The sequence below is a fragment of the Mus musculus genome, chromosome 7 (assembly GCF_000001635.26).
Source record: "Mus musculus strain C57BL/6J chromosome 7, GRCm38.p6 C57BL/6J".
Lineage (NCBI taxonomy): Eukaryota > Metazoa > Chordata > Mammalia > Rodentia > Muridae > Mus > Mus musculus.
The window spans coordinates 63637293-63650696 of NC_000073.6; the positions used below are offsets into that span (position 1 = coordinate 63637293).

General features: G+C 40.9%; 1 protein-coding gene across 6 annotated transcripts in view; it reads left to right on the plus strand.

Moving 5' to 3' along the window:
* Positions 1–13404, plus strand: part of Otud7a (OTU domain containing 7A) — a 321488-nt gene that overhangs the window by 192548 nt on the left and 115536 nt on the right. For all 6 annotated transcript variants that reach the window (XM_030242185.1, XM_030242186.1, XM_011250811.3 and 3 more), the window contains one exon: positions 12317–12410. The gene's annotated coding sequence lies outside the window, so the exon portion shown is untranslated. The remainder of the gene's footprint in view (positions 1–12316; positions 12411–13404) is intronic.

Sequence of the window (13404 nt, forward strand, 5' to 3'; positions counted from 1 at the left end):
AGTTCATTGGGAATCAGTAGCAATTCCTGAAGCTGTTCTGGAAGCAAGTCTCTGGACAGCAGCAGGAAGCAGGGGGCTGGAACAGCAGGGCATTGCAGTGCACTTGTGGATGAATCTTGTCAGAGCTGCAAATTCTGGAATATATGAATCTTACAGCCAAAATTTTAGTACTATGAAGATATTCGTATGGATTGTGTAAGATGCACAGTTCAGTTAAAGGATGAATTCCTCCAAGCAGCCAGCCTGTCTCTTTTCATAGCAGGGGCTCCCAGAGTCTTATTCCTCAAGCTCCCTGGGGCAGCTAGAAACCTGTTAGAAGAGCCCAGGGTAAATCCATGCCAGAGGCTGAGTTCCTGTGTTCTAGTTTTGCAGCTTACACAGGAACCATGTGACTCGGCTCAGCTCCATAAGAAACTAATTCTCCCCTCCGCCTAAACTTATATCATGGTATGTGTGTATTCCATTCTGGAATCTCCAATTAATTTTTAAAAGTGAGTTCTTGCCTACTGTGTTGGTGCCATCTGTTAGTTAAACCACTTTGGCTCCCAGTGAGACATGTGCTTGCTTCACCCACCCAAGAGCTCTCTGAATTCTCTAATAGAAGATGCATGCCAGCTAATTTTGTTATGCCTTGACTAGCTCAATGACTGTGCATTTCTGTTCCTCCCCGTGGCTAGCATACATTTCCCTCAAGTATTCCTGGCTTAACATCTTCCAAATCTGTGTTTTATCTTTGCTGCCCTTTTACCTTCTGGGCAGCCCCCCACCTCCCATAAGGCCACCTTCCCTTTCCACCTACATTTTGGATGACTTTTCTTCTGCAGCTCTTAAATCTGATCCGTCTCCCTCCAAGTCATGGTGATTCTCCTCTCCCTCCCCTCCCTCTGTCCCTTCCCCTTGAAATCTAAAAGTCCCGCCCATCTCCCTTCCCAGTCAATGACTGTATGGGAGTACAACTTAAGCTTTAGAACCAATTCTGAACAGTCTACTTTATCTCCCTCTACCTAAGTCCTTTAAGAGAGGGACTCAAGCTAGAGTAATGGCCAGCAAGGCCCAATAGCCCTCTTGTCTTCCTACCCCCTGACACACAAATTGTACTGGAGTTTCAGGTATATGCATGGCTATGTCTGAGTTTTGGATGTTGTAGAATTGAATTTGGATCCTCACGATTGTACATGATATACTTTTACCCACTGAGCCATTTCCCCAGCCCCTATGATTGTGAAGTTCTGTAGAATTTGCAGGATACATGAAATAATTGTGTAATATTCTGTCACTCTTGACGTTACTCAGAAATAGGGTTAGAGGTAAGCAAAGAAGGTCATATTTAAATAAATGAGATTAAGTGGAAATCCTGAAAGGGAAGAGATGGCTTATCAATTAAGAGGACTTGCTGATCTTGCAGAGGACCAGTTCCAGTTCTCAACACTCACAATCATTTGTAGATTCCATTGAAGGATATCCAATGATATTCTTCTGAACTCTGTGGTCACTACATACATATGGTATATAAATGCATGCAGGCAAAGCACTCATGCACACAAAATGAATGAATCTTTAAAAAAAGAAAACACTGAAGTCTTCCATTTGAATTGGAAATATTCAAGCAATCAAACTTTATTTTATCTTAAATATATTTCATACCTGCATCCACTAAAAAGCCCTATAGACATTGACTAATCTAGCATCAGTTGGTGCACCAAACTCTCAAAATCCATTATCACTAGGCATATTTGTATATATTATTTAAAAAATGAAAAGCAAACCTTCCTACTGGACATGTCAAAATATCAGATTGCAGATCTGGGACAGTAAACGTACAAAAGGAACCTAAAACATCTTGTCGCCTCCTTTCATCCACACCAGAATCAAATCAGTCAGGCTCAGAACAGCAGAGCTAACCTGAAGTGGCTTCACTGGCCAAAAGGAGGCCAATTTGAACATCTATAAAAATGCTAACTGCATTTATTTAGTAGACTGAACTGCATCAGATATATTCAGATTATAATGCAAAAATTATGTTTTTTTCTGTGTGTAGTACTAGTGGGGATCAAATCTAGGACCTAACATGTGTTAGACATGTTCTTAGAATGACACAAAGGAGGATGGGGGAAGAGGAGGGGGAGGAGGAGGGGGAGAAGGATGGGGAGGAGGAAGAAGAGGAGAAGGAGGAGGAGGAAGAAGAAAAAGGAGGAGGAGGAGGTGGAAGGAGGAGAAGAAGAGGAGAAGGAGGAGGAGGAAGAAGAAGAAAGAAGAAGAGGAGGAGGAGGAGAGAAGAGAAGGAGGAGAAGAAGGAAGGAGAAGAAGGAAGGAGGAGGAGGAGGAGGAGGAGGAGGAGGAGGAGGAGGAGAAGAAGAAGAAGAAGAAGAAGAAGAAGAAGAAGAAGAAGAAGAAGAAGAAGAAGAAGAAGAAGAAGAAGAAGAAGAAGAAGAAGAAGAAGAAGAAGAAGAAAGAAAGAAGGAGGAGGGAGAAAGAAGGAGGAGGGAGAAAGGAAGAGAAAAGGAAACCACAAGTACTGTGGTCAATGAGGGAAGCCAGCGAAGCCACTCAACCATTGAAATGAAGCAAAAGCAGCTCAGCGTGGGCCTTGCTTTCCCAGCTTGGAGCCCATCATATATGTTCAAATGGTAGAGGTACTGGAAGTTTCTCTTTAAGAATTCTAGCAAAGAGACTGGAGAGACGACTTAGTAAAGCCTCTGCTGTACTGCACAACCACGAAGACCCGAGTCTGGATCCCTAGCACCCAGGTAGAAATACAGATGTGGCAGTGTGCCTTTAACCTCACCAATGATGTGGGTATGACAGAGGCAAAGCTCTGAAGTTTGCTGGCCAGCCAGTATGGCTGAGTCATTGAACTCTAGGTTCACAGAGACACTGTATCAAAATATAAATTATAGAGCAATCCCGTCAAAGGAAAATACCCAAAGATCTACTCAAGGCCTCAACACAAATGCACACTCATGCAAATGCACACACACACACAAACACACACACACAGTCCAGCTGATACATGAAGAGAGAATGACAGAATTGCAGGCTCGACAAACAGGAAACTGAGGAACAGAATGGCATGTGAGGCAGTGACCCAGGCAATGGCTGCTCCCAAGTTAGCGATTCAGCAATTTAGGACCCTAATAGGAAAAGACAACACCAAAACATACACAGATTGAATGTGTATCTGACAGTCTTTGTAACCAATTGCTAACTTGCAGGAAGCGCGAAGGCCACCGGGCACATTAAGAACAATCAAAAAATGTGAAACTCTCTAGGAATTAATTAGGTTTTTTTCCCCAACAAACCAAAAGAAAAAAGATAAGCTAAAACTTACAAGTTAAAACTAGTCAAACCAATCACAGCCCATCACTCATTCTCCAATCCTGGCTCAAGCACATTGGAAAGCTATTGTAACACTTAAAATCATTGGGAATTTGCCCACTCTGGATGTTTTTAATTATTAGTCTCTTTTTTAAATATTTTTATTAGGTATTTTCCTCATTTACATTTCCAATGCTATCCCAAAAGTCCCCCATACCCTCCCCCCCCCCAGTCCCCTACCCATCCACTCCTCTTAATTAGCTACAAAGTAATGGGTTTCCTTATGGTATTTTCATGCCTCTTTATTTTCTTTGGTCCACCTCACAATAGCCTCCATTACATAAATGACTCTTTCCAACCTCTCTCACTAAGACATCATCAGCCTATCCTCTCATGGTCTCACTTATAACTTATAACACACACACATATCTAGGATCTATATATGAAAGAATCTGTGGTATTGGTCTTTCTGGTCTGAATTAGTTTGATGAATATAAAAATCTCCAATCATACCCATTCTCCTACAAATGACATGATTTTGTTTGTCTTTACGCTTATTAAGATTCCACTGTGTGTAAGTATGACATGTTATTTATTCAGATGTTAGTAGATATCTAGGCTGATTTCATTTCCTAGTGTTAATGAGCACTGAAGCAATAAATATAAATATGCAAGTATCTGTGATATTACCTAAAACTTGAGTGTGTTCATGGGAGTGGTATCACATGGTATCCCAGCTAGATCACATGGTAGTTCTAGTTGAGAAACCTCAACACAGATTTTTATAGTGGCTATAGCATTTTACATTCCCAACCAAGACTACTGATTTGCCTTCCCCACATTATCTCTAGCATTTGCCATTACTTGTTTTCTTTCTTTTTTTATTAAATTATTTTTTAATTATTCACCTGATACCCTACTCACTGCCCCCCTCCAGGTCACCCCCTTGTACAATCCTCCCCCCCATTCCTCCTCCCCTTTTTCTCTGAGTGGGTGGGCCCCCTCCTGGATATCCCCCAAATCCTGGCACTTCAAGTCTCTGCATGGCTAGGTGCTTCCTCTCCCACTGAGGCCAGACAAGACAAGGAAGCCCACATACAGGCAACACCTTTTGAGATAGCCCCCGTTCCAGTTGTTTGAGACCAAACATGAAGACCAAGCTGCACAACTGCTACATATGAGCAGGGAGGCCTAGGTTCAGCCTGCGTGTGTTCTTTGGTTGGTGATTTAGACTCTGAGAGCCTCAAGGGTCCAGGTTAGTTAACTCTGATGGTTTTCTGTGGAGTTCCTATCCCCCTTTGGGCCCGCAATCCTTCCTCTTATTCTTCCATAAGAGTCTCCAAGTTCCATCCACTGTGTGGCTGTGAGTGTCTGTATCTGTCTGAGTCAGCAGTGATGGAGCCTCTCAGGACAACATGGTCCTGTCTGCAAGCATAACATAGTATCATTAAAATGTTGGGGACTGGTGCTTGCCCATGGAATGGGTCTCATGTTGGGCCAGTTATTGGTTGGCCATTGCCTCAGTATCTGCTCCATCCCCAATGTCTGAATTTCTTGTAGACAAGATATATTTTGGGTTGAAAGGTTTGATAGTGAGTTGGTGTCTCTTTCGCTCCACTGGGGTTTCTGCCTGGCTCCAGGAGGTTGCCACTTCAGGTTCCATATCCCCAATGTAGTGAGTCACAGCTAAGATAACCTCCAATGATTCTTGGGTACTTCCTTTATCCCAGGTCTCTGTCTTGTCCTGGAGATTTCCCAAACCTCCTTACCCTCTCCACCCCTGTGTCAGTCATTCTTAGTCATCAGGGAAAAGCAAATCAAAACAACTATGAGGTTCCATTGAATATCCACCAAAATGGCTAAAGTAAAAAACTCAAGAAACAGCACATGCTGGTAAGGATGTGGAGCAAGGGGAACACTTCTTCATTGTTGGTGGGACTTCAAACTTGTACAACCACTTTGGAAATCAATTTGGTGGTTTCTGAGGAAACTGGGACTATTTCTACATCAAGACCCAACTATACCACTCCTGGGTATATACCCAAAAGATGCTCCAATATCCCACAAAGACATTTACTCAACTATGTTCATAGCAGCTTCATTTGTAATAGCCAGAAACTAGAAACAACCTAGATGTCTCTCAACTGAAGAATGAATAGAGAAAATGTGGTATGTCTGCACAATGGAATGAATACTATTCAGCTATTAAATATAAAGACATCATGAATTTTGCAGGCAAATGGATGGAACTGGAGAATATCATCCTGAGTGAAGTAACCCAGTCCTAAAAGTATATGTATGGTATGTAGTCACTTATAAGTGGATATTAGCCATAAAATACATGTTACACTCCACAGACCCAAAGAAGCTAAACAAGGAAGGCCTGAGCAAGGAAGACTTATTTTCTTGATGACAGCCACAGTGACTGGGGTGAGATGGAATCCCAAAGTATTTTCAGTTTGCATTTCCCTGGTGGCTAAGGATGTTGAACACTTTGAAAAATATTTATTTGGGCCACTTGTGCATTTTGCTTTTGAAAATAGTCTTCTCCATTTGTAAGCCCATTTATCAATTGGAAGATTTAGGAATTTTTTTATGTTTGACTATGAAGTTCTTAATATCGTCTTCATATTAACCATATGTGTGCAATATAGATAACAGTGTTTTTCCCTGTCTGTGGCTGTCTCACTCTGCTGATTCCATCTGATACCTTGCGATTCCATTTGTGAATGATCATGAGGTTATTTCCAGTACTGATGGAGACTTTTGCAGGAGGCCCTTGCTGTCTGTATCTTGAAGTATTTTCCCTGTGTTTTCCTCTAGTAGCTACAATATGTTCAGGTTTCTGATCTGTTTTGGAAATTGTTTCTGTGCAACTGAGAGATAGGGATCAGATTTTATTCTTTTGCATATGAATACAGAATTTTCTCAGCCTACTTGTTGAAGATTCCCTTTTGCTAGTATATATTTTTTTAGCACCTGTGTCAGAAACTAGGGCGCTATAACTGCCTCAGTATATTTCTGGGTCTTCTCTTTCACTTCCCTGTTTTTATACCAGAACCAAGGCTATCTTTGTCACTGTTGCCCTGTAGTATAATTTAAAGCCAGATATTATGGTAACCAGCACATTTCTTTTTTGGCTTTTATATTTTCATATGAATTTTATTAATTTTATAGTTATATGATAACAAACAATTATTAGAATTTTGATAAACCTACATTGATCTCTATACCATTTTTGATAATATTGCCACTTTTGTTATAGAAAAGTATGTTTATTTTTAAAATATTTTAATTTAGAAATAGAAAACATGTTAAAAGAGTAACAGGAAGGAGAACTACAAGTTATATAGGCAAGTTTCTACTTCATGAGCGTCTCACAGCCTCCCTCGTTCACTGGTTCCCAGAATGAGAAAGTATTAAGCCACCCACAATATTATTTATAGGGATATGATATCAGTTTCTCATGAAAGCCATTGAATCCCATTATAGCAAATTCTATTGCTGTGGCCATGGAAATTTCCTGGAATTCTTTCCCATCAGTTTTGGAGGTCTTTTAAGCGCCACCCTGAGTCCTTTATACACTGTGGATATTGCTCAACAACTTCAGCACCTGTCCCATGCCTGTCTACAGGATGGTGATTTGAGAAGCAATATTGCCATTTTTAGAATATCAGCTCTGCTAATCCATGAGCATGGAAGGTTTTTCCAGTGTCTGGTATGTCATTCTGTTTATTATTTTTCAAAGTCTTAAAGTTGTCATTGTAGAGATTTTTTTCACCTCCTTGGTTAGAGTTATTCCTTGGAATTTTTGAAGCTCATATGAAGGAGATGTTTTTCCCGATTTCTGTGTTGGCAATTTGTTGCTGCTGATTAGAAAAGCTACTTTTGTATGTAAGGTTTGCATCAGCTACTTCACACGATGTGCTTATCTGATCTGAGAGTTTGATGGCCCCTAGATTCCTTGGACCTCTCAGCATAGTGTCATGTCATATGTAAATATGAAGCCTGGGACTTCTTCCTTCTTATTCCTTACCCTGTTGTTTCTTTCTCTAATTGATCTAAGCTAAGACTGAGCACTGAGCTAAATAAGAATGGGGAGTGGCACTGGGGTCTCATCCTAGCCTTCAGAAGTGCTCTCAGCTTTTCCTTATTTAGTAAATGTTGGCCAGAGGACTGTCACATGTAGGCTTTATTCTGTTGATATTTGTTCTTTCTACACCTTGTTTATTAAGGATGTTTATCATGAAAGGATGTTAAACCTTGAGAAATTTCTTTTCTGCGTGTGATTTCATGTGAATTTTCTCCTTAGATCTGTTTATGTAGTATATTAACATTTGTTGGTGTGAGTATGTTGAACCCACTTCTCATTCCTAGACTGAAGCCTACTTGATCGTTGTGTTATCTTCCTAATGGTTTATTAACTTTTGCAAGTACCTATTGAAAAACTTTGCTTCTATATTAGCTAATCAGCTAAATTGGTTTGTAATCTTTAGGGTTTTGTTGTTGTTGGGTTTTTTGTTTTGTTTTTGTTTTTTTCCTGACGGGTTTTTTTCTAGGTTTTGTAAGGCTAACACTAGCTCTGTAGACTGACTTTGACAATGTTTCTTTCTGTTTTGTATCCTGTCTTCCACAGTAAGATTCGGGAGTGAATCTGTCAGGTCCAGGCTTTGTGGGAAAGCTTTAAATTAATGCTTTGTTTGGTTTTGGTTTTGCTTTAGTGTCCTTGCTTGTTATGGGTTTAAGTTGATTCTGTCTCTTTGATCCAATCTAAATAGATTATATGTGTTAAAGAATTTATCCATTTCTTCTAGGTTTTCTGTCTTTTGGGAATATGTTTCCAAAGTGTTCTCTATCAGCCTCTAGGTTTCATCAGAACAACTCTGTTTTTGTCTATGATTTAATCACTTTATGTTTCTTTCTCTTTCTTTTTGGTTAGTGTAGCTAAGATTTGTCAGTCATACTTACAACTTTTTCAAAGAACTCTTTGATTCTTTGTATTGTTATTTTAATCTGTTTCATAATTTCTTCTTTAGTCTTTATTTTTTTCATCTACAGCTTTGCATTTTGCTTCTCTTATATTTCTAGGACTTTGACTTACATGATTAGATTATTTATTTGAGATATTTCTGATTTTTTAATGTGAGCATTTATGTCTGTGAACCTCCCTCAGAGAACTCTCTAGGCTGTGTCCCAGAGGTTCTGGTAAGACGCTGACAGTTTTCTACCTTCTAGATAGTAATTGCCTTGAAAATGGATTGTTAATTTCTAGGTGTGTGTGGTTATGCTTTAGAGTCTTTTAGAAAAATACTTATCTACTTGTGGATGAAGTAATGCTAAGAGTTTTTCTTTTTCAAAATGATGTCAAAAGTGATATGGTTGGACAAATGGAAGAAATAAGATTAGCTATAAATTGATTACTTCCATAACTCCGTGGTCCATTGGTATTTATCATATATTCTTTTGTCTGCTTGTATGCATATTAAATCTTTGCATTGAAAAATGCTTTAGTTACATTGTATGTGTGTGTGTGTTTGTGTGTGTGTCTGTCTGTCTGTGTGTGTGTATACAAATGTTATATGGGATGTGTGTGGTGGTCAGAGGACAATGCAGAGAAAGTCAATTCCCAGGGATCAAACTCAAGTTGTCATTTTTAGCTGCATGCACAGAAGTCTGTGTCACTGAACTTGTCCCGAGTCACAGGGATGGAACAGGCAGATGTCTTAAAAAGAAATGTCGCCGTCTGAGCTGAGGTGCCATGTATCCTACTATCTTAGTCAGGGTTTCTATTCCTGCAAAAAACATCATGACCAAGAAGCAAGCTGGAGATGAAAGGGTTTATTCAGCTTACACTTCCACATTGCTGTTTATCACCAAAGGAAGTCAGGACTGGAACTCAAGCAGGTCAGGAAGCAGGAGCTGATGCAGAGGCTATGGAGGGATGTTACTTACTGACTTGCTTCCCCTGGCTTGCTCAGCTTGCTTTCTTCTAGAAACTAAGACTACAAGCCCAGGGATGGCACCACCCACAGTGGGCCCTCCCACCCTTGATCACTAATTGAGAAAATGCCTTTCAGCTGGAACTCATGGAGGCATTTCCTCAAAGGAGGCTCCTTTCTCTGTGATAACTCCAGCTTGGATCAAGTTGACACACAAAACCAGCCAATGTAGCTACCAATGTCGTCTGTGCACCTGTGAGCCTCTCACTAGAACAGGCTCCTCTATTGTGGAGTGGGATGGACAGAAACATATGTGACCCTTGTTGATGTTACTCTTCACAGAATGGATGTGTGAATATATCAGTTATAGAGCAGATCCCTCATACTGGACAGCTATTTGTTTCAATTCTGTGTTTATTAAACATCATTTTCTTTTGTCTTTTCAGCAATTTTGAGAGGCAGGGTTGTTCTTAGTCTCATTTTTTAGATCAAGAGAGCAAGGTTCTAGAGAGCCACTCACTTGCCCAAATCAGGCAGTTTAGATACAGTGAAAGTTCACCACTGGTGAACCATTGGCCCCAGCCTGTGCTCCACCCTGGGGCCTTTACTTGAACCTGAAGCCAAGCTCCACTCCAGACTTCCCTAGTCCTTCCCTCCCTGCACTCTGTGGGTAATATCATCAGGAAGATCTACATGAGCCCTGCTCCCGCTAATTTGGCCAACCCTCACCTGAAGGTAGCAGTCTCTGAACATATTTCTGCAGTAGCAGGTGTGGAAGTCCCTAGCATGCCTCCCAGCATCAGTCAGCAATTCTGGATGAAGTCCAAAACCTGCCACCCTCCAGAGTCAAAGGCTCATGCCTGCATTGAAAATGGTCCTCTTTTGTTCATTGGTGTGTATATATATATATATATATATATATATATATATATATATATACTCATTCCCTTTTTAAAATTTCATGTATGTGTACTGTGTTCATATAATGGCCCCACCCCACACTCAACCCTCCCATGCCACACTCAAATTCATGCCCTCTTTTGTTTTATTTCATATATAAAATATACTATACATTATGTGTATAAATATATAAATGAATAAATATGTACATACAACCTACTATAACCACTTAGGTTGCTCAAATGTATATCTTTTCAGGGCTGGCCACTTGGTTTTGGACACTTACTGGGGAACAACTGATTCTTTCTCCCTCAGAAGGCATTAAATGCCTGTACTTCATTTAGAGGAGGACCTTTGTGAGATTTTCTCAATCTGCTTTGTCATGTCAACTGGTATTGTTGTTGGCTGGTCTTGTTTGAGCAACTATATTGTTGAGATTTCATGGGTAAAGCTTTCCTGTCATGTTTAGAAGGCACTATCTCACAACAGAATTCCTGATCTTCTGGTTCTGCAGTCTTTCTGCCCCCTCTTTCACCAGGATCCATGAGTTGTAATATTAGTGGGTCTTGTTAATCCCATAGATGCAAGAGGAAAGACCACTGACCCAAATCATGGTCAAATGAACTAAAGCAAGCAATTAATTAAAGCATGTTTTTTAATGTGTGTACAAGGATTGTCTCTCTGAATGGCAGGGCCCAAGAGTTCAACACTGGACATGGGTAAGATGGTTTAGTAGTTCAGGAGTAAGGGGTTTCAAAAGGGGAGGATTGGCAGGCAATAGGCAATGTTACAGAAGCAGAGCTTAAGCATAGTTATAACAACCTCCTGAAACAAAGACATAGTTGCAAAGTAGTCAGAACAAGTAGTTATAACAATGAGATCATAATAACCTTTTGAAACAAAGGCCTGGCTGCCATTTCCTGGAGTGAACCGTACAGAACGCTTTGTAGTTAAGGTTACAGGTAGAGCATAGCCCAACCATTGAGAAACAAATTTAATCATAAACAGGAATGAATGTAGTTTGTCTTAACTATAAAATGGCTTTCAAGCCTACGATGGAGGCCAAGTGGAATTTCCATCATTCTGTTGGGAATATATTCCCTGGGGCTGGGCACACTGTGGTCAGTTGTTCTCTGCAGTTTGGGCCGTTGCTAGTGTCTGTAATGGTCTCCATCTGCTGCAAAGAGAAGCTTCTTTGATGAGAGATGAAGGCTACATTTATCTGTGGGTAAGTATAAGTAGTCAGCAGTTAGAGACTATACCTGTTGGGAAAGTGGAAACTGGCAGTAGTAAGTAAGTTCCCCTCTATATTCTGTGGCCTCAGCAGCCATGGTTAGTCATCTACGTTTACGGTATCAGGCAACAATTCCCTCCTATTGAGATGGCCTTAAATCTTATTGCATAGCTGTTGGTTACCACCAAAATGTACGTCCCACTATTGCATGTTAGGGATATCATAATTTGCTGGTAATAGTTGTGGTTCTTAGGCATCACAACTGGGTATGACTATTGCTTGCATTCTCCCCTTGTATTTTCACCATATGATGAGAAATAATCCATAAGGAGAAGACTCTGAGGCCATACACAACTTAGTTCCTCCAAGTCTTACATCTGAAGTTACCTTCAAATTCTGACAGTCTACAATGTACATGAACCTTTATGAACTCCTACTAAGCGAAATAAGCTAATCACAAAAAGCCAAATACTATGAGAGTTTACTTATAGGAGTAACCAGTCAAATTCATAGAGGTAGGTAGTAAAGTGAAAGTCGCCACGTTCTGCGGGAAGTAGTAATTGGGAGCTGGTGTTTAGTGGGGCCGGTTCCCATTTAGGAAGATGAAATGTTCTGCAGGTGAAAGCGGATGGCTGCAGCCAATGTCACTGCACTATGCGGCTACAATGGTAGCTCCAATCAAATGTATTGATCCAGTAATCACTAGCAAGGTTTACAATGTTTTTATCCTGTGAATGTGATCCAGGTGTTTGCCAAAATGAGTCAAGACCATTCTTTTCTGCCAGCATCCACTTGTGGGAGCTGGTGATCAGCTGTCCAGGGAGTGCCTGTGGTAGCAACTGGCCTCACCTTAAATGCAGATTCCTTTGACAAAGAACAAAGCACAGGGGAGGAGAGACCATGCTCTTACGCTCTCATTTATCCCCAGGTGACAGTGACAGAAGAGGAGACCTTTGCGGCTGAAGCTGCACTGCATGAGGCGAAGGAAGAAGGAGTCTCCTAACTGGTGCCACATACATCAGGTCCAACCATTTCTTCACGTTTAGTCACACCAACCAAAATGTACTCCCAACTAGCAGCCACATGCAGATAAGACAGAACATATGGCTAACTGAGATTATGGCCTCCTGCCTGAGACCTTAGTCCCCACATCCTGGGCAAAGGAGTTTGCAACTTCCCTTCTCACAGCAGCCAGCCACATAAGGCCAGTGTACCTGGCTCCAAAGATGCAAAACCTGCTCACTGAAAACTCCCACTCTATTATTATAGGAAGAGGATCAAAAGGTATTCATCAATAATACTATGTAGTGTGTAAAAATAGCCACATACTTGATAGTATAAAACTGTGCACCATCTGTCCTGGCATCAGAGAATTTCCCATAAACCCCACCTAGTGATAACTGTAAGTCTGTGGATTCACACTCTCTGTTACTCAACTCATTCATGAGCTTGTGGCTGACCTCCAATAAAACTTTATCTATAAAAACAGAGGGCTACATTTGGCCTCTGTTTTATCAGCCCTCACTGGGAACCCAAGTAGCTCCAAAGCTGCTTCCTCCAGGTGACACACACCAAAGGACTGCTTTCTCCAGCTGCTTCAAACACCCGTGTTGCCCTCCCAAACCCCACACCTGCCTACAGCTGCTGTGCTCAGAACATCCAACATCCTATGAGTACAGTGGTGTTGTCACTGTGAGTGTGAAGACTCAAGGAGGCAGCAGACATTTTAGCAGTCATCATAAGTATTGAATTCCAGTCAGCCAGAACCGAACTGAGAGCCTCTCATAATAGCCAACAAATGAGCCTTCTACATACTAGAAGACAGACAGTCAGATCCCGGTGCCCCACTCACAGTGCTGCAGAGGATTGATGCTTTAGTTTGACTTTAATGATATAACATCTTGTGTGTAAAAGAAGAGAATTATTCAGAATCCAATTTACACCTGGACAACAAAGGTGGTAGGGATTTCTTCTGCCTACTAGGCCTCTGAGGTATGTGTGTGTGTGTGTGTGTGT